Below are 23,351 nucleotides of genomic sequence, written 5' to 3'. Positions count from 1 at the left end.
GCTTATTTTGCTTCGTGCTATTTCTGTTACAAACACATTTAATTTTCGCAGTGGGTACTGTAACCCATATTAACGCTTCTACCAAAACGCCATACAGTACATAAACATGGCGTGGAAGATACGAGTGCAGCAAAGACCGTCAGCGTAGAAATGTAGTCCACTTTGTGAGAGGAATGGTTATTGAATGTTATGTGATGGCTGAATACAGATTTTGTTCATGAGGTACCTGATGTATGTTCTTTGTACCTTACTGCAAAATTTCAACCTGTTTGGCCAATATATATTTTCTCACAGTCTCTACATTGGATCTTATATACTCCTGATCTGGTAAATTTTTCATTATCTTTACTTATGGTGTGTCTTAATTTTTGTTGTAAAGTATTGTGACTTGTGGATGCTATTGTTATTCCAGAATTTTTGAATAAATTAGTAATTCTATCTGATATGTTTCCCATGTATGTCATCTTCATATATTTTTGATTACCTATTAACCATGTTGAGGGGACAGTAGAGCAGAATCTAAAAGTTCTTCATTATGCAAATAAAGGCTTACTTATGGATATCTTAGAAGAAATCGAGATATATGCTCATTTAAAAACCAAATCATTAATGCTACTCAATGAACAATTAGGTTTTCGCGAAAAATATTTTTACGACCTTTTTGACGAAATTTTATAATGAAGATGCACCTACTCTTTTGTTTTAAAATATAAGATTAGTTATACCCATGGCAAAAGCTATGTATGAAAAATATGCTAAACAACATATAACATTTTTTTATTAAATTGAGATTGATTATTATAAAAACTATTAGATCGATGAGTTCTAAATATCTAATCAGCGGTCTCATCAGTTATTCAGACATACATAATGCGGAACGTACCCTTGGCTGCTACCCTACTGCTATAAAGAATGTCACTATGAAAACTACAGTTAAAGTAAGACGATTCTGCAACATCCATCAAAGATGCAATTGTGATGTAGACGACTCGGTATATCGATATATACCACAACTCCAAGGACTTTTACGTCTTTGATTTAACTGACACTGTAACAATAGTAAGGTTGCCCATAGAGGGCACAGCTATTACACATCGTAGTTTACCGTTTTTGTCTAAAATATAAATAAGTTTTACGCAGACTCTCTATCTTTTAATGAGACATTTTAAATGAATCAATTTTATGTTATTAGTGTATTTCGTACTTTTATACTTTGACGATAGCGTCATATTATGAACGCTGATTGGCAGTTGTGAAGTAGTGTGAGAGGAAGTAGGCGGAACCTCTGCATATTTAAGCTCATTCTCAGCGCTCATAACCATCAGTTGACTTCGTAGCAGCTGAGGAGAGCTCCGCCTACCATCCTCCAAGGCAGCCATGGGTATGATAAGTTTTATTTTATGTTGTTGAAATTTTGTCGTCATTAGACACTTTTCATTTTATTTTAAGATTGGTCTATAGTATTTTCTAAAACTAATTCACAGGTCTGAAGATGGTTATATAAATATAACCGAAACCGGTCACCTATGTTATTGAGACATAAGTGTTGTGATCAAGACTGAACTTTAGTTGAAATATAATACTTTATTGATCACTGTTGCAGAAATGTTTACCAAAATTGCAAAAAGATCTAATTTGGTTATTTTAAAAGAATTCTGCTGAAAATGCAACTAAAGCAGTGATTTATTTTCGCCTGATTTTTTAGCCATTTATAACTCTCATAGATGAGTCAGGAGTGGGTAATTTTGATTAAAACCAACGCCTCTTATTAAAATTTACTTCTTGTGCTAAAACACAGCGGAGTTTACACAACGTCACGTCACTAACAAATTGTGCAGATGCAATTCCGAGAGAACTCTGAAGCAGTGGTTTATTAACTGAGGAACTGAGGACAAGTAAGGTCAATAGCTTATGAAAAAGCACGTCCTCAGTACAAAAATAAACGTATAATGTCTTTATTTATGTTGCTCCAAAAACCACAGCATTTCTCTTATCACAAGCTATCGAAGGTCCTTGAACATTACATTCTTTAATTGAAAAAGTCTTCGTAGTTAGTGAAATAACACAGTAGATAATAAAGTTTCGCATGATAACCATATTGCGAAATACTGTCCTGTCTCAGTATTATCATTTCCCAAAATCTCTTTTAGATATCTCAAATCGTTTATAAAATATAGGGAATGTTATGGATATTTCATTCTGTTCCCCGTAGATAGTGAAGTTTCGCATAACAACCGTATGCCAAAACACCGCCCTGTCTGCGTATTATCATTTGCCAAAATCTCGTTTATATATTTCAAATCAGTTATGAAATATAAGGAACGTCATGGATATTTCAAAAATGGTTCAAATGGCTCTGAGCACTTTGGGACTTAACTTCTGAGGTCATCAGTCCCCTAGAACTTAGAACTACTTAAATCTAACTAACCTAAGGACATCACACACATCCATGCCCGAGGCAGGATTCGAACCTGCGACCGTAGCGGTCGCGCGGTTCCAGACTGTAGCGCCTATAACCGCTCGCCCACTCCGGCCAGCCATGGATATTTCATTCTGGGTTTACGCTGGCGCGTGCGATCGCAAATGAGTGTGCTACATAAGATCAGTTTTCTCGAGATTTGTGATAGATAGAGACCTCCAACCAACGAAAAATTCAGCATGTAAGCAAAATTTCATGTGCAGCAGCATACATTGTCGGGAAAAAAATAGTACACATGGAAAGACGATTAGATCCGATGATGGCGTATACCACCTAGAGGAGAGTAGATGTACTGATAAAGGTTTCAACGTCGTCCGCCAACAGATAGCTTAGTGCATAGCTACCAGAGCGCTATCTGTGTCTACCCTTTAATAGGGAATTCTTACAGCCAAAACGGTCAGTGTGCTGCAAAAATGTGAAGCAAGCAGGAAACAGTGACACAGAGATGATTTCTGCTTCTTACAGCCAACTGAGCGAGTTAGGAAGGGATCAAATTGCGGCCTTCTGAGTGGCGGGGTTGTAATGTTATGTGAGCCTCACTTCCCCCCTTTTTTTAACTAATTTGTGTCTGGTTTTATTCTGAGAAGCTCAGTAATGTGTGTGTGTGTAAATACCGTAAATATAAATTTGATTCAAAAAGTACTTGAAGTGAAGTGAAGCGCAGCTAGACAGCAAGAAACTCTTTAGCGCGCAATCCCCGCAACGATAATAGTTGTGAATCTTTGAGTATGGGCTCTAAAAAAAAGACAATTGATTTATTTAAAAAAAAAGAGAACTGTTAATCTGTAGCTTGCGGAAAGAGTATGTGTTAACGAAAATTGATATTTTAGTCATAAAACCGAGTAAAGTATGCGTAAGGGTTGTCAAACATTTATGTGTACAAATTTTCTAGAAGTGAAGAATAGAAATATCTTGTTTTTGGAAAAAGAGGTGAGCTTCATTGTCGTTGCTGTCTATCAATCGACAGAATTGTAGGTGTACAAAGTTCACTAAAATACAGGAAAAGAAATGCATTTTCTATAGTTTTCAGTCAATACGTAACAACCTTTCGTAATTTCTTAATTACAGTAATTGGATTATGTTCCTGTACAATAGTATGGTGCTGAACTCCACTGACCAATTTTGATGTAGCAGGACCTGTAGTTTCAAGGAAGTTTGTGTGCTAAGCAATCTCCTTTTCTCACGAAAAGCAGTTTGCTGTTTGATCTTATTTACTTACAATAGTGGTCCCTTAGATATGAAAAGCTACGAAAACTTGCGCTCAAAGCTATCCGCAATACGGCCAAGTAACTAACAGAGTCGTATTTTAAACCTTAAAGAACAATTACTTCCTCCAAACTGCAATACGTCAACAACTGGTGCAGAAGCTGATCATTCAAGGAGGCAGCAACCAAAATTCAGATACCAGTTACGACTTAAAATAAAAATCTCAATCAAAAATCAATCTCTCTCTCTCTCCAAACACATATATAAATATTCACATTATTAAAAAAAAAGGTCATTTTTATAGGGTGCTCCTTTTGGTGAATTGCCACACAAGTTGGAGGTGCTGTATCAGTTGTGCAACGATCCTGGAATCAGTGGTCATGTGAACATTCTCGCATCCGTAGACGAGTTTCTGGATGTCCACGCTGCACAGACGACCGCCAGGACAGTCGTATTGTAAGGGCAGCAGTGGCAGTTTGTACAGCGACCACAATACAGATAAGAAGGCTTATGAGCCCAGACGTTTCTACACGAACTGTTGAGGAAGAGGCATTATCAGTGGGACTAGGGCACGCACGCCTCTAGCCCGTCTTCCATTAACGCCACAGCATCGACGTGCACAGCACGGCTGGTGCCATCAGAGGAACGCTTGGAAGAAGGAACGGTGCGCCATGGTCTTCAGCGATGAAAGCAGACCCTGCCTGCACACAGGTGACGGTCGTTTGTACATATGATGTAAACCTGGTGAGTGCTGTCTCGTAGAGTGCATTTGTCCAAGACACACTAGTGGCCCCTCCCCAGGCCTTATGGACTGGGATGCGATAAGCTACAACTCTAGTTAACCTTTGGTGTTTCTGGAGGGGACGCTAACCAGCTCTCGGTACGTGCAGGATGTTGTTAGACCAGTTCTTTTGCCGTTCTTGCAAAATGAGGTAATATGTTGTTCCAACGGGATAATACTCGCCCACACCCTGCCCATGACACTCAACGTGCTTTGCAAGAAGTGCAGAAACTTACGTGGCCAGCACGATCATCGGACTTATCTCCAATCGAGCTCTTGTGGGATATGATAGGACAAGAAGTGCCTCGTCTGTCTGGTCAACGAACAATTCTTACAGAACTATATAAGAAGGTCGAGCAGGTGTGGCATAACGTACCCCAGGACATTATCTGCCATTTGTGCGATCAACTGCATGCCAGTGAGCGGGTGCACCGCAACCTGCGGAGGCTACACCCCGAACTATTACGGGTTTTTCAGCATGGGTCGATACCTAGTACACTACTGGCCATTAAAATTGCTACACCACGAAGATGATGTGCTACAGACGCGAGATTTAACCTACAGGAAGAAGATGCTGTGATATGCAAATGATTAGCTTTTCAGAGCATTCACACAAGGCTGGCGCCGGTGGCGACACCCACAACGTGCTGACATGAGGAAAGTTTCCACCCGATTTCTCATACACAAACAGCAGTTGACCGGCGTTGCCTGGTAAAACGTTGTTGTGATGCCTCGTGTAAAGAGGAGAAATGCGTACCATCATGTTTCCGAGTTTTATAAAGGTCGGATTGTAGCCTATCGCGATTGCGGTTTTTCGTATCGCGACGTTGCTGCTCGTGTTGGTCGAGATTCAATGACTGTTAGCAGAATATGGAATCGGTGTGTTCAGCAGGGTAATAAGGAACGCCGTGCTGGATCCCAACAGTGTCGTATTAGTAGCAGTCGAGATGACAGGCATCTTATCCGCATGGCTGTAACGGATGGTGATGGTATGGGTGCCATTGGTTACACGTCTCGGTCATCTCTTGTTCGCATTGACGGCACTTTGAACAGTGGACGTTACATTTCAGATGTGTTACGACCCGTGGCTCTGCCCTTCATTCGATCCCTGCGAAACCCTACATTTCAGCATGATAATGCACGACCGCATGTTGCAGGTCCTGTACGGGCCTTTCTGGATACAGAAAATGTTCGACTGTTGCCCTGGCCGGCACATTCTCCAGATCTCTCACCAATTGAAAACGTCTGGTCAATGGTGGCCGAGCAACTGGCTCGTCACAATACGCCAGTCACTACTCATGATGAACTGTGGTATCGTGTTGAAGCTGCATGGGCATATGTACCTGTACACGCCATCCAAGCTCTGTTTGACTCAATGCCCAGGCGTATCAAGGCCGTTATTACGGCCGGAGGTGGTTGTTCTGGGTACTTATTTCTCAGGACCTATGTACTCAAATTGCGTGAAAATGTAATCACATGTCAGTTCTAGTATAATATATTTGTCCAATGAATACCCGTTTATCGTTTATCATCTGCATTTGTTCTTCGTGTAGCAATTCTAATGGCCAGTAGTGTACTTCAGAACTGCCTGTGATACTGAGCTGTTCAAAAATGTTCAAATGTGTGTGAAATCTTATGGGACTTAACTGCTAAGGTCATCAGTCCCTAAGCTTACACACTACTTAACGTAAATTATCCTAAGGGCAAACACACACACCCATGCCCGAGGGTGAACTCGAACCTCCACTGGGACCAGCCGCACTATTGAACTGTAAATGTAATTATTTTATGTACTCCATGAGCACTGTTGGATGAGCTGGAAACCTCTGAAAGGGTTTACTGATTTTTGTGTGGCAGTGTCTTATGTAATATGCACCAAACAAAATCGTAACGACCCCTATTTTTCATCGCAAAAATTTTTTTTTACTTAGCCGCAAATACCACAATAGCTATGACCATTAACGAAATGATGGGCACGTCATCACGCAAAACTTATTTTTTTACCGAATATTTTCTGTAAAACCGTTTGAGAAAGATTGCACGGCGTGCGCCTCGATTCTGACGTTACAGCGTGTCGGCAACCGACTGAAAGCGGGCAATGTTGGCCTCCCGTTCCGAACAAACGAATGAACTCGCCCAGAGCTTCAAACGAAAATAGGTCACTGCAATTGGGCCACAGTATCTCAGCCAGACTCTATCCATCGACCGTGTCGAAAACTGTGGCTCCGCGCTAGTGTTCGCGCTAATGTCAGTGTGCCCCGTAGGTTTGCTTCCTGATGGCTGCCTAGGAGGCGCCTTAAAGAAACAGCCGCAAACCGGCTTTGGGGAAGCGCAAGGCGGAGAGCTGCCGGGTGCGTGGGATCTGTCGGCTGTTTATCTGCGCCCGCGGCAGCAATCCCAGGGAGGAGAGCAAGCGGCGGCGCGTGAGGGATGCAGCGACTGGCTTTTAACCGGCAGCGAAATTCAATTTGCGGCTGCGAGGCGCCTGCTGCCGCCCGGCTATACCTGCGGCGAGAGCTTTCACGTGTCGCGGCGGAGGCGCGCAGCCGGCTAACCCGCTCCCGAGGCGCGCTTTTAAGAAACTGTCTGCGGCCGCTGCTCACTCACTAACTTCCCCTGGTGATAACTGTGGCGCTGCAGGTTTGGTGTAAGGTGGACATCGCGATACTACGTCTTCTGTTCGGCCAGTGGCGTTATGAATAAGCTTACAGATGACGTAACTGACATGGTTGCTCGCCCAGTAATTTCTTCCGGCAAACTGTGCCGCTCCAAGACTGGGATGATGTGACGATTGCGATACAGCGTGTTTAGTTCATTCAGTGATGTACTGAACAAGCCATCAAATGAGGAACCACCCAGGTGAATATAGCGTCGTATGTCTGCTCGCCCACTAAGTCCATCTGGTGCAAACACAGCCGCTTTAAGATTAGAATAAACTGGAGAGTCCCATTTTATTTGTTTTGTTTGGGCAGTGACGTAATGAACAAGCTGTCAGATGACATAGCTAACGTGACGAAGATGTCATCACTCAGCTGCTCACGAACTAATTTCCACTGTGCAAACTGAGCCGCTGCGAGGTTGGGATGACGAGGAGATTGCGATTGCAGTATTTTGTTCATTCAATAACGTATTGAATTAGCCGCCAGATGAGGTAACTACACTCATGCTCATAAATTAAGGATAATGCTGATACATGGTGAAACAACGCTCTGGTGAGCGGTTTGCGAGTTTAAATCACCTCGGAGTATGACCATGCGATGCATTTAACCTCCAGTCGTCGCACGGTGGCGCCTGGCAGCAGTCCACATACGCAGAGGTTGAAACGTCCCCTTTGGAAAATTTATGAATTACTGTGCTGATAAGCCTCTTACGTCATTTGATTTTCAAACAGCTGAGCAAAACTGAACGTACTCAGACATTACTCTCTTTACTTACTCAGATCAACAGTAAACTGACACACAATATTTTTAGCGCAACGCAATCTCCCTTTCAATAATCCCTACAAAAGAATGGCCGTGACTAACAATAACCTATACCTTTCACGAATCACTTACCTCACAAAAATCTTCGTTACTCGAACTACTGCAATACAGCGTGCGCCAATACTGCCAGCTAAATAAAAGATTCTAACTACTGAAGGCACTAACTACTGATAGGCATGGTTAGCAAATGAACAATTTGATGGAGAACAAACAATGTATTTACCTTAATAGTGTTCAAAAGTCAACATATACATATCAGTTCATGATATCCAGTATTACAAATTTACTCTTTCTGATGGAAACACGTCCAGATCGACCGCTCTCAAAATTCTGCCATCTCTCTCCCACATCCACCACAGCTGGCGGCTCACCTCCAACCGCGCAACGCTACGCGCTGTTCACATCCGACTGCCTAACACTACAATAGCGAATATTCCAACAATGCCAACCAGCCACAGACTGCACACAGCACAGCCAGTGATTTCCACACAGAGCTCTACGTGAAGTTACCAAAATAAAAACCAAAACAGCCTACTTAAAAGGTGTGTTGGTGCATGTCAGAGTACAGTGCAGCGAGTAAGTGTGCAGACATTTTCAGACGTCCTAATGGTGACTGTGTTTTGAAAATGGCTCAAACAACATATATTGATGACGTTATGAGGGGTAGAATACGAGGGCGACTGGAGGCTGGTCAAACACAGCAGGCCGTAACACGGGCCCTCCGTGTGCCACAAAGTGTGAACTTAAGATTATGGCAAGGATTCCTGCAGACAGGAAACGTGTCCAGGCGCTACAGTACTGGACGTCCACAGTGTACAACACCACAAGAAGACCGATATCTCGCCATCAGTGCCCGCAGATGGCCACGGAATACTGCAGGTAGCCTTTCTCGGGACCTACCGCAACCACTGGAACAGTTGTCTCCAGACACACAGCCTACAGACGACTGTACAGACATGGCTTATTCGCCCGGAGGCCTGCAAGGTGCATTCCACTGACCCCTGGTCACAGAAGAGCCCGTAAAGCCTGGTGTCAAGAACACAGTACATGGTCACTGGAACAGTGGTCCCAGGTTATGTTCACGGACAAGTCCAGGTATAGTCTGAACAGCGATTCTCGCCGGGTTTTCATCTGGCGTGAACAAGGAACCAGATACCAACCCCTTAATGTCCTTGAAAGGGACCTGGATGGACGTCGTTGTTTGATGCTGTGGGGTGGGATTATGATTGGTGCGCTTACATCCGCCCATGTCTTTGACAGAGGAACTGTAACAGGTCAGGTGTATCGGGACATCATTTTGCACCAATATGTCCACCTTTTCAGGGGTGCAGTGGATTCCACCTTACTCCTGACGGATGATAACGCACGGCCCCACCGAGCTGCCATCGTGGAGCAGTACCTTGAAACAGAAGATATCAGGTGAATGGAGTGGCCTGCCTGTTCTCCATACCTAAACCCCATCGAGCACGTCTGGGATGCTCTCGGTCGACGTATCGCTGCACGTCTTCAAACCCCTACGACACTTCAGGAGCTCCGACAGGCACTGGTGCAAGAATGGGAGGCTATACCCCAGCAGCTGCTCGACCATCTTATCCAGAGTATGCCAACCCGTAGTTCGGCCGGTTTACGTGTGCATGGTGATTATATCCCATATTGATGTCGGGGTACATGTGCAGGAAACAGTGGCGTTTTGTATCATGTGTGTTTCGGGACAGTTTTCTCAACTTATCACCAATACCGTGGACTTACAGATCTGTGTCGTGTGTGTTCCCTATGTGACTGTGCTATTAGCGCCAGTTTTGTGTAGTGTAGGCGAGTGTAACATCGTATGTCTACTCGCTCACTAGGTTCCTCTGGTGTAAACACAACCGCTGTAAGATTACGATAAATTAGAAAGTGAGATACTGTGTCTTTTGTTCGGCCGGTGGCGTAATGAACAAACTGTTGGATAATGTAGCTCACATGGCGAATATAATGTCATATGATCGGCGATACTGACTTCCAAATCGAACAGACCAGTTTCGTTACGAAAGCGTTATGCACAAGTTGTGACGGTCCATTCGCCTCTTTTATTTCCTCTGCTAATTAACAAGGGTTAAAAAGAATGTAAGACAACAATGTATTCTTTTGCCTCTACTGTTCAATCTCTGCAATGAAGAAGCAATGATGGAAATGAAAGAAACGTTGAAGAGTGGAATTAAAATCTAAGGTGAAACGATGTCGTAATAAGATTTGCTGGTGACATTGCTATCCCTAGTGAAAGTGAAGAAGAATTACAGGATCTGCTGATTGGTTTGAACAATCTAATGAGTACAGAATATAGATTGAGAGTAAATCGAAGAAAGACGAAAGTAATGAGAAGTAGCAGAAATGACAATAGCGAGAAACTTAACATCAGGACTGATGGTCACGAAGTAGATGAAGTTAAAGAATTCTGCTACGTAGGCAGCAAAATAACCAGTGATGGACGGAGCAAGGACATCAAAAGCAGACTTGCACTGGCAAAAAGGACATTCCTAGCCAAGAGAAGTCTACTAGTATCAATAGTGCTACCCTGAGATGAAGGAGTTGAGAAACCTAGCGCAGCTGGCTACAGAACTAGGATGCATGGCTCCAAATCATGTCGGTACCTTTCAGAACTTCATTGACTCTCTTCCTGCACGTTTCGCGGCGGTCTACGCGCCAAAATGTGATTATTCAGGCTTTTGACAGGTGGTCACGTTGTAAGTTGGTTGCTTCTGTGATTGGCAGCGCTGTGTAGCGCTTTGCATTGGATCTCTGACTGCGCTTTCTTTGTAAGAGACTCTGTGGCTGGTCGGACTCGTTGTTGGAAGTTAATCGCCAGTAGTGTTGGGCAGTTGGAAGCTAGTCGCCAGCAGTGATAGAAATACTGTTGGGCAGTTGAGGTGAACAGCCATCAGTGATGGATGTTAGATGTGAGAAGTTAGCATTGATGGAGGGTAGAGGTCTGAAGTGAAGCGTAGTCTAACTTTCTGTACATGTTCGACTGGGAGATTGAATATTATTCATGATTATATATCTTTGTAGTAGATGTCAATGACGATTTATATTCGTGTTTGAACTGGATGTCACATTATTAAGGTAAAAAAATATATTATTTGGTTTGCAACAAAATCTTTCCTTTGCTAACCACATCCTTGTTAGTAGTTGGTGGCTTTAGTAGATAGAATCTTTTATTTAGCTGGCAGTATTGACGCTCGCTGTATTGCAGTAGTTCGCATAATGAAGAGTTTTCTGAGGTAAGTGCTTAATGAAAAGTATAGGTTATTGTTAAGATTTCTTTTTAGTCAGGACCATTCTTTTGAATTAATTTTTTGAAGTCAGGTTGTAATTTTTTTGAGCAGTCAGATTGCGTTGCGCTAGAATACTGTGGGTCAGTGTTGACATGATAAGAAAAAGGAAAGAAAATGTAAGCTCAGTACGTTCAGTTGTACTCAGCTGTTTCAGAATCAAATAACGTAGAAGTTTCAACTTCTCAGTCATTTTGCAATTTAAATACAGACACACTCATGTAGATAAAGAAGTTTCAGCGTCAATGTGACTGGCCATCAAGTGCGATTTGAAGGTAAGTGTTCCTGAGCGGCAGAATTAAGTTTCTAGAAGGGATAAACTTTGCATTAATCTTTCTGATAGTTGTCCTAGCAAAAATAACGCAGTAATGTGCCTCGCTGGGAAATCCAGTATCCAGTTGTAGCAGCGTGCGCGGCGGCGGCAGTATTACAGTGAGGCTGCCTACATGGAACGTCCGGAGACCAAGAGTCAGAAGAGGAACTGCAATACGGGGGCGTGACGAAAAGTAATGCTTTTGAGTTTTTTGTGTGAAAATTTTTAAAAACTTTTTAAGTAAAACAGATGTTATTAAGATACCACATCTTCATTTCTACATATTTGCAGCCCTCTGCCGCTAGAGCACTCGGAATTGCACCGCGTAACCTGGCGGTGTGTAACGAACCGTGTCGCTGCCTGAGAAACAGCGTGCTGTAATCGAGTTTAGAATTCGTAGAGTTCGTCCACGCATGGAGCATCGTCTCCTTCAACATGACAATGCAAGACCACACACGAGCGCTGCGGCATTTGCAACTATCCAAAGCCTTGGGTTTTCTGTGAGCGATCATCCTCCATACACTTCCAACTTGGCTCCATCCGAGTTTCATTTTTCCCCACACCTTAAAGAACACTTTCGAGGACTTCACTTTGATAGTAATGAAGCGATGCAAGCAGAAGTGATGTTGTGGCTCTGCCAACAGTCAAATATTCTACAGTGACGATATCAACAAACTGGTCTCTCGCTGGGAGAAGCGTGTTCGTCGCCAGGATGTCTATGGTGAGAAATAAATATGTAGACATGAACAGTAAATATGTAGAACGTCAATTCATTGATTAATGTTAATCATAAAACTTTAAGAGTTTTCACACAAAAATTCGGGGGCTTACTTTTCAGCATTCCCTCGTAATTTGAACTGGATTAGTTAAAGTACAGACAGGAAAAGTCGTGGCGCATTGTCTGTATTAGTTATTTCAAGAATATACACTGATGCAAAAAAACGCAACACCAGGCTATAGTCAACCTAGAGTAATGAAATTTCGGGAATACATTTGTCTGTGTAGTAAATGTAACTGATTATCATTGCATAATGACAGGTTAATGTAAGCGCGAAATCGTCCATTGCAAACGTGAAATGCTTTTACCTTAATAATCGGTGTCACCTCCAGAACGTTGTATGCAAGCGTGCGGAGGTGCATGATTTGTGTCGTACAGGTGCCGGACGTCAGTTTATGGGAAGGAGTTGCACTTGGCCGGTCAGTAGAGGGACAGTTCGATGATGTTTCTGGAAGACAATTTAGTTAACGTTTCTGTACGTTTAAAACCAATTAACGCACATAACATTTGGTGATAGTTCATTGAATCATTTCTTAAAAGAATAGATAAAACTGTCCTGAATCCTAGGCCAGGTTTTAACACCAAAGTACCAGATGACCCAAAAGTCTGTTAACATACGCAATACTTCACGGAATAATGTAGGTAGAGACGTAAAAATTAACACAGATGCTTGAACGGACATAGGTTTTAGTGAAACCAAGGAGTTCACAAAATGACCGACAGATGAGGCTTCATATACAAAAGCAATAATTAGTATGACAATTGTGACTTCTGAAATTTTCCCGGCGTATTTCTTCTTCTAATAATTTTCGGGTATGCAGCCGGATCCCGTCGACATTCTGCCACGATATTTCGGCCCAGAGACGTCCGGCCATCATCAGGTGAGTACACAACTACTGAAGAGCCCAGGTGCGGTCGCGGTATTTATGCCGAATCTCGCGCATGCGAAATGTACTGGCATCCTACAGCGCATGCGTCAGGTGTTGACATGCGCGGCATAGCCGAGCTGTACGTGCTGCCCTCGGTGGTGAAAATAAAGGTTCATCTAATCACTGAGTATCGAATGACACTGTCGATTCCGCTGTGATTGTATAATTTTAATAACAGGATTCCAATTTTTATCCAGCTGAAAGCCGTTGTCACGATTTATAAGATTATTGGCAAGACGTATTTCCACTGATTCCTTGATTACGGAATCCCAAAAACCGGAAACCGGGGCTAAAATTTTTGTTCCATTGTATTCCATTGAATGTCCCAATGAAATACAGTGCTCTGCTACTGCCGATTTTGACGGTTGCCGCAGACGGGTGTATCTTTCATGTTCTATACATCGTTCATGGACAGTTCTTGTCGTCTGGCCAATATATGCAGAGCCACATTCACAGGGAATTTTGTAGACGCCTACTTTCTTCAGTTGTAAATCGTCTTTAACGGATCCAACCAGAAGAAGAAATTTCAGAAGTCACATCAAATACCTTTACGGGGAGGAGATTGTTCAGGATATCCACGTACTGGATAAATTACGTGAGAAAAGAGCTAGGTTGCTGTGTTCACTAAATTTTTTACTGAAATGTAGAGACAATAACTTGATTCCAACTTTCGCCAGAGTTGTTCATTTATTAATAGTGTGGCCGCCAACAATATAAAACGTAAGGCGAGTCTGGCTTTAGTAAGAGAACGAATCCGTTTTACGCGTCGTGAGTTAGACGCTGTCGCCAGGAATTTATATTATTTACATCTGAAGATTGCAGCAAGATGTTCTTCCCTTAGTTGGGACTGGATTGACGGTGTATTCTGGGCCTACGCAGACTGGGCTCACAGGGACAGTACGAACAGGCAAAGTGCGAAGTTTAGCCAACTCGTAACACGAAAGCTGCAAGAAGCTATCTCTGGACGATCCGTGGTGAACCTCACGGAGAAATCTTTTGACGATGCGACGATGTCAGTGCTTGCGAAAGGTTTAAACTTCGCTCCTACACCAGCCTCACTGCCTTTAACGGATTTCATCAGTTCCATTGAGGAAGCCATTAGACGTCTCCCTGTGGATTCTGCAGACGAAATTCGACGTGAATCTTGCCGAACGTTGTTGAAATGTGCGCCACAACGGAGTAACATCTCGCCAGCTGAAAGAGCTGCTCTCCGCAGCCTGAGAGAAGATACTAGCACAGTCGTACTGCCTGCGGATAATGGTAACGCCACAGTTCTTCTGACAAGAGAAGCCTACAACGAGAAGATATATTGTCAGCTAAATGATTCTACGTACCGTAGAATTGAAAAGGACCCAACAAGCCGAATATCAAGGAAAACTGCTACTCTTTTGAACGACTGTTCTCTACCTGAACAAGTTATCAAGAGATTGAGACCACACAATGCAGTACCACCAAGACTCTACGGTCTTCCGAAGATACACAAGGATTATGCCCCACTACGATTAATAGTGAGTAATATTGGTGCTGCGACCTATTCTACAGCAAAATATCTGGCCTCATTACTAAAGCCGTATGTGGGTAAGTGTTGCCACCATATACGTAATTCCGAGGATTTTGTCAGTCGCTTGAAGGAAGTTAAGCTTAGCAGCTCGGATTTATTAGTCAGCTTTGATGTGGTCTCACTTTTTACCAAAGTGCCTTTAATGGAATCATTACATCTTATTGGTAACTTATTCAGTGCAGAAATGACGGCCTTGTTTGAACATATACTCTCCTCAACGTACTTTTTATTCAATGACGAATTCTTTGAACAAACAGACGGCGTCGCCATGGGGAGCCCTTTGTCGCCTGTGGTAGCTAATCTCTTTATGGAGGAGTTTGAGGAGAAAGCACTTGAGTCTGCTGTTTTAAAGCCTACGGTCTTCTGGCGGTACGTAGATGATACTTTTGTTGTATGGCCTCATGGCAGACAGGAACTGGAGAAATTCCTTCATCACTTAAACTCATTACATGACAACATCAAATTTACGATGGAGATTGAAAAAGGGGGCACTTTACCATTTCTAGACGTGCTAGTACGCCGTACAAATGATGGGTCATTAGGTCATTCTGTGTGCAGGAAACCGACTCACACAGATCTGTATCTCCAGGCGTCAAGCTGCCATCACCCAGCACAAACAGCCGGTGTTCTCAGTACCTTAATACATCGAGCGCGTATAATATCGGATGATGAAAACCTCCACGCAGAATTAGAACACTTGGAGAAGGTTTTCAAAGAGAATGGCTACACTTCTCGCCAAATAAGGAAGGCCATGCGCAACTATCATAACAAGAAGCAACGCACTGAGGACGCAGATGACGACTTTAAATCAACTGCGTTCCTTCCATACGCCGGGAATGTGTCGTCGAAAATAGGCCGATTACTGAAGAAAAATAAAATCAAGGTTATCTTCCGTCCACCAGCAAAGAACCGGGCCCTGGTTGGATCCGTTAAAGACGATTTACAACTGAAGAAAGTAGGCGTCTACAAAATTCCCTGTGAATGTGGCTCTGCATATATTGGCCAGACGACAAGAACTGTCCATGTACGATGTATAGAACATGAAAGATACACCCGTCTGCGGCAACCGTCAAAATCGGCAGTAGCAGAGCACTGTATTTCATTGGGACATTCAATGGAATACAATGGAACAAAAATTTTAGCCCCGGTTTCCGGTTTTTGGGATTCCGTAATCAAGGAATCAGTTGAAATACGTCTTGCCAGTAATCTTATAAATCGTGACAACGGCTTTCAGCTGGATAAAAATTGGAATCCTGTTATTAAAATTATACAACCACAGCGGAATCGACAGTGTCATTCGATACTCAATGACTAGATGAACCTTTATTTTCACCACCGAGGGCAGCACGTACAACTCGGCTATGCTGCGCATGTCAACACCTGACGCATGCGCTGTAGGATGCCAGTACATTTCGCATGCGCGAGATTCGGCATAAATACCGCGACCGCACCTGGGCTCTTCCTTCCTCTTACCCAATGTTTCTTCCGGCCTTCCTTCTCTGCTGACGACCAGCTCCTTAACCTTACCCATCTTCTTTCCCTCCAACTTAACTCCCGTCGCTCTGCTATATTTGTTTCCCTTGATCTCCAGAACGCCTATGACCGCGTCTGGCATCCCGGGCTCCTTTTCAAACTCCAGACCTATGCTCTCCCCATCAACTTCGTCCGTCTCGTTGCTTCATTCCTCTCCCATCGTCCCTCCTATGTGACAATCCCCAATTCCAACTCCCGTACTTTCTACCCCTCTGCCGGCGTGCCCCAAGGTTCTGTCCTTTCCCCTCTCCTCTATCTCCTGTACACTGCTGATTTGCCCAAACCTCCCCCTCCTGTTCATCTTCTCCAGTTCGCTGATGACACCGCCTTCCTAGCCCTTTATCCTACCCTTCAACGGTCCCAACGTACCCTCCAAACCCACCTTGACCAATTCACTTCTTGGTGCAACCAGTGGTTCCTCCGTGTTAATCCCTCCAAGACCCAGGCGATCATCATAGGCTACACACCTGCTCCTTCCGCCTCCTTGATTTCTACCTCACCATTTATGGCCGTCTTATCCCCCTCACTCCTACCCTCAAATACCTTGGCCTCACCATCGACCGCCACCTCACCTGGACTCCCCATCTCCTTACCATCCAAAACAAAGCTCACAACCGCCTCCACCTCCTGAAACTCCTGTCCGGCCGGACATGGGGTCTGCATCCTTCCCCAATCCTCCACACCTACAAATCCATGATCCGCCCCATCCTTTGTTATGCCAGCATCGCTTGGATTTCCACCCCTCCCCGGTTCTATAACGCCCTCCAAATCCTCGAACGCCATGCACTCCGCCTCGCCTTCCGCATCCGCCTTCCGCCCCCCACGCGCATCCTCTATGACATCATCCCCTTCCCCTACCTTCTCCTTTTCCTTGAACACATCCGCACACTATATATTGTCCGCCGCCTTGATCCCCCTCACCCCCTGGTGTCTCCCTTCCTCTCCACTCCCAACCAGTTGCCGCACCTTTACCGGTGTGTCCCTCCCTCTCTCCATCTCCACACCCTCCATCTCCTTTCCCACTACAACTTCCACCGTCTACCACTCCCGGATGATGAGCTTCGCCCTGACATCTACCCTTCCTACCAACTCTAACCCCCTCTTCCTGCCTCCTCCTCAGGGCTCCCTCTCCTCCCCCTCCCTCCTTCTGAGCGGATTTCCCCTCCTACTCCCCTTCCATCTCTCGTGCCTTCTTTCAGTGTCTCTGCGCTCCCTCCTGCCCTGTCTTCCCTTTTCCTCTCCTGCCCCATGTGTCTCCTGCCTCTTCGTGAACCCACGGTTGCCCCTCCTCTCTTCATCCCGCCGCTTCCCCAGCTGCCCCATGCTCCCCTCCTTTTCCATCCTCTCTGACCTTTCCCTCGCCAGGTCCCACCTGGTAGTTTTATTCTTCGTCGTGTGTGCTCCAAGTGGGTTTTAAGTGTGTTGTTTCGGAGTGTTTTTAATACTGTGGCCAACTTTTAACCTGTGCATGCGTATCCAGTGTCTTCTCTGTGTTTTAAGAATCGCCAACTGTGTTTTTTAACTTTCTGGTGACTTTTTTAACTGTCCCCAATGAACGTCCGCATTTCAGTGTATTTTTACCTCCATTTTCTCCCCTTACTCTGTTTTATGTTCCCCTTTTTTACCTCCTTATGTATGTATTATTTTATTCTTGTTTTAGTTGTCATGTCACTCGGCTGAAGAGCGGCGGATTGTGCTGCTGACAGCCCTCCCCTGCCCATATGGGGCAGGGGAATGAAATCACAATAAAGAAAAAAAACTGGGCTCTTCAGCAGTTGTGTACTCACCTGATGACGGTCGGACGTCTCTGGGCCGAAATATCGTGGCAGAATGTCGACGGGATCCGGCTGCATACCCGGAAATTATTAGAAGTATGACAATTGATTTTTAGCGAAGACGATGTTCTTTATAACAAATGCTCAGCATGTCGGCCGTCATTCATCAACAATATCTGTAGTTGAGAGATAATGTTATGAAAGTGCTGTGCAGCAAACCAATTTTTATGGTGAGAAACTGACGTCGGATATTGTGTTTTAGCATCCATAACGAGGTCAGACGATCACAGCACACTTGCGACTTCAGGTCAGGGTGCGATTTGTGCTTTTACCAGTGGGGGGGGGGGGGGGATGTCTTAGGGGGTTAGTAGAATTATATATATAACTAGCTTGGACCGTGGCGTTTCGCATGGTTAAACAGCTATTTATAAATAGATGTTAATGCCGAAACTCACTATTGATGCGTATGCACTATCAGAAAAGCCATCCCTTGTTATATGTTTAAAAGTACATTATAGGTAAAGCTTATTTACAAAATCATCTACATATGGGTACAGATATACGAGGGGAATTCAAAAAGTAGAGGCACATTTGTGAAAAGTTGTACTTATTCTGATAATGTTGTGGTGGTCTTCAGTCCTGAGACTAGTTTGATGCAGCTCTCCATGCTACTCTATCCTGTGCAAGCTTCTTCATCTCCCAGTACCTACTGCAACCTACATCCTTCTGAATCTGCTTAGTGTATTGATCTCTTGGTCTCCCTCTACGATTTTTACCCTCCACGCTGCCCTCCAATGCCAAATTTGTGATCCCTTGATGCCTCAAAACATGTCCTACCAACCGATCCCTTCTTCTAGTCAAGTTGTGCCACAAACTTCTCTTCTCCCCAATCCTATTCAATACCTCCTCATTAGATACGTGATCTACCCACCTTATCTTCAGCATTCTTCTGTAGCACCACATTTCGAAAGCTTCTATTCTCTTCTTGTCCAAAGTGGTTATCGTCCATGTTTCACTTCCATACATGGCTACACTCCATACAAATACTTTCAGAAACGACTTCCTGACACTTAAATCTATACTCGATGTTAACAAATTTATCTTCTTCAGAAACGATTTCCTTGCCGTTGCCAGTCTACATTTTATATCCTCTCTACTTCCACCATCATCAGTTATTTTACTCCCTAAATAGCAAAACTCGCAAAACTCCTTTACTACTTTAAGTGTCTCATTTCCTAATCTAATCCCCTCAGCATCACCCGATTTAATTTGACTACATTCCATTATCCTCGTTTTGCTTTTGTTGATGTTCATCTTATATCCTCCTTTCAAGACATTGTCCATTCCGTTCAACTGCTCTTCCAAGTCCTTTGCTGTCTCAGACAGAATTACAATGTCATCGGCGAACCTCAAAGTTTTTATTTCTTCTCCACGGATTTTAATACCTACTCCGAATTTTTCTGTTGTTTCCTTTACTGCTTGCTCAATATACAGATTGAATAACATCGGGGAGAGGCTGCAACCCTGTCTCACTCCTTTCCCCACCACTGCTTCCCTTTCATGCCCCTCGACTCTTATAACTGCCATCTGGTTTCTGTACAAATTGTAAATAGCCTTTCGCTCCCTGTGTTTTACCCCTGCCACCTTCAGAATTTGAAAGAGAGTATTCCAGTTAATGTTGTCAAAACCTTTCTCTAAGTCTACAAATGCTAGAAACGTAGGTTTGCCTTTTCTTAATATTTCTTCTAAGATAAGTCGTAAGGTTAGTATTGCCTCACGTGTTCCAACATTTCTACGGAATCCAAACCGATCTTCCCCGAGGTCGGCTTCTACCAGTTTTTCCATTCGTCTGTAAAGAACTTGCTCTAGTATTTTGCAGCTGTGACTTATTAAACTGATAGTTCGGTAGTTTTCACATCTGTCAACACCTGCTTTCTTTGGGATTGGAATTATTATATTCTTCTTGAAGTCTGTGGGTATTTCGCCTGTCTCATACATCTTGCTCACCAGATGGTAGAGTTTTGTCATGACTGGCTCTTCCAAGGCCATCAGTAGTTCTAATGGAATGTTGTCTTTCAGTGCTCTGTCAAACTCTTCACGCAGTATCTTATCTCCCATTTCATCTTCATCTACATCCTCTTCCATTTCCATAATATTGTCCTCAAGTACATCGCCCTTGTATAAACCCTCTATATACTCCTTCCACCTTTCTGCCTTCCCTTCTTTGCTTAGAACTGGGTTGACATCTGAGCTCTTGATATTCATACAAGTGGTTCTCTTCTCTCCAAAGGTCTCTTTAATTTTCCTGTAGGCAGTATCTATCTTACCCCTAGTGAGACAAGCCTCTACATCCTTACATTTGTCCTCTAGCCATCCTTGCTTAGCCATTTTGCACTTCCTGTCGATGTCATTTTTGAGACGTTTGTATTCCTTTTTGCCTGCTTCATTTACTGCATTTTTATATTTTCTCCTTTCATCAATTAAATTCAATATTTCTTCTGTTACCCAAGGATTTCTATTAGCCCTCGTCTTTTTACCTACTTGAGCCTCTGCTGCCTTCACTACTTACTTCATCCCTCAGAGCTACCCATTCTTCTTCTACTGTATTTCTTTCCACCATTCCTGTCAATTGTTCCCTTATGCTCTCCCTGAAACTCTGTACAACCTCTGGTTCTTTCAGTTTATCCAGGTCCCATCTCCTTAAATTCCCGCCTTTTTGCAGTTTCTTCAGTTTCAATCTGCAGTTCATAACCAATAGATTGTGGTCAGAAACCACATCTGCCCCTGGAAATGTCTTACAATTTAAAACCTGGTTCCTAAATCTCTGTCTTACCATTATGTAATCTATCTGATACCTTTTAGTATCTCCAGTATTCTTCCAGGTATACAACCTTCTTTCATGATTCTTGAAGCAAGTGTTAGCTATGATTAAGTTATGCTCTGTGCAAAATTCTACAAGGCGGCTTCCTCTTTCATTTCTTCCCCCCAATCCATATTCACCTACTATGTTTCCTTCTCTCCCTTTTCCTACTGACGAATTCCAGTCACCCATGACTATTAAATTTTCGTCTCCCTTCACTACCTGAATAATTTCTTTTATCTCGTCATACATTTCACCAATTTCTTCATCATCTACAGAGCTAGTTGGCATATAAACTTGTACTACTGTAGTAGGCATGGGCTTTGTGTCTATCTTGGCCACAATAATGCGTTCACTATGCTGTTTGTAGTAGCTAACCCGCACTCCTATTTTTTATTCATTATTAAACCTACTCCTGCATTACCCATATTTGATTTTGTATTTATAACCCTGTAATCACCTGACCAAAAGTCTTGTTCCTCCTGCCACCGAACTTCACTAATTCCCACTATATGTAACTTTCTGATAATAGAAAACTGAAACATACTAATGGTATTAATAATAAGTCTTATTAAAGTCTTTCAGTGTTCGGCTCCACAAATTTAAATTATATATAAAGTTTTACTCCAGTGCGTTGGAAATAAACATCCCAGGTTGGGATGCATAAACTAAAACCAGAGGAGGGGATGGTCTGATGCAGAGGGGGGGGGGGGGGAAATCCCCCCCCCATCCCCCCCTGCAAATCGCACACTGCTTCAGGTAACCACGTCTGTAGGTCTGGGGACCTGGAAGGCCAAAGGTGACGGAAGTGGCGGCTCAGCACGTGATACTCACCAACCGATGTACACAAGAGATCTTTCACATGTATAGCAATATGGGATGCAGCACCATCCTGCATAAAGGTCGTACCTTCTAGCAGGTGTTTATTACCCAGCCTAGGAATGATACGATTCTGTAACATATCGGCGTACCTCGCATCAGTCACGATTCACACAAAGCGTCATTGATGTTTTGCTATCCAGCGCCGTCTGTAGGCCGGGTTTTGCACTTGTCTTTGGTTTCAATGAAACCCCATATCATTACAGTCATGTGCATCACGTTTTACTTCTCTACCTACATTATTCCATGAATCTGTACATTTTTAAATGTTAATAATCTACTGGGTCACCCTGTGCTTTACTAGTCGAGGTGTGTCCTAGCCTTCCTCCACCTTTGAACTGACTTACCCAGACAATTATAGGAGAACCCACAGTTTAACGGTGATTTTACTGACTTGCCTACCCAATTACAGGAGGACCCACAGTTTACCATTGCTTGGAACTGTCTTACAAAGCCAATCATAGGTGGATGCACAGTCTAACGATGTTTTGAACTTACTAACCTAGCCAGTTACAGGAGGATCCACAGTTTAAAATTGGTTTGAACTGACTTACCTAGCCAATTATAGGAGAACACGTACTTTAACAGTGCTTTGAACTGACTTACCTTGCCAGTTATATGGGGACTCACATTTTAATGGTGCTCTGAACTGACTTATCTAGCCAATTATAGGGGGGACTCACGGTTTAATGGTGCTTTGAACTGACTTACTAGCCAATTATAGGGCGACTCACAGTTTAATGGTGTCTTGAGCTGACTTATGTAGCCAATTATAGTGGGACTTGCAGTTTAATGGTGCCTTGAACTGACTTACCCAGCCAATTATAGGGGGACTCATAGTTTTGCGGTGCCTTTAACTGACTTACCTATAGTGGCTAGCATGAAAATAGGGTTTCAAGGTAATCTCGCCGTCTTACAGCATTGCCAGTTTTTTCACAGTGATCATTTCAAATGTTAACAAAAAGTAAAAAAATTGGGAAACTCTATTTTTAGTCTAGAATATGATAGAGTACTTTACAAAAGAAAATTCTCAGTAGCTGCTAGGAGAAAAATGAAAACTAACGTTACAAGCAATTTTGGAGGAAAATAATTTTTTACTTCAACCTGCGTTAGTAACAGAATCGCTAATGTAGTTGGACTGAGAAATATATGTGAATATCTTCAAAGCTTACAGATGCATATGATGCGTCGTTTATTCTGGAAACATATAAGCGTTCTGCGATAAAAAATAAAATATTATAATAGGTGTGAAACTGTACCGACTGTGTAGCGAAAAATGTAGTCGCTGATGAATTTTCGTTCTTTAGGACTGCGAAGAAACTTTCCGCGAGAAAGTTGTTAAGAAAGGTACAAAATTATTTTTGGTAATGTTTCCGATATCATTATTGTATCGTATCACGTACAGAGGCAAATCACTTCCGCGATATTCCGTGCTCAGCAGCGCGTGAGTCGTTGTAGGCCGTC

This window comes from Schistocerca piceifrons, chromosome 7 (genome assembly GCF_021461385.2).
Source record: "Schistocerca piceifrons isolate TAMUIC-IGC-003096 chromosome 7, iqSchPice1.1, whole genome shotgun sequence".
Classification (NCBI taxonomy): Eukaryota; Metazoa; Arthropoda; class Insecta; order Orthoptera; family Acrididae; genus Schistocerca; species Schistocerca piceifrons.
The sequence above is the reverse complement of the archived record's forward strand: the minus strand, read 5'-3'. Positions refer to the sequence as shown.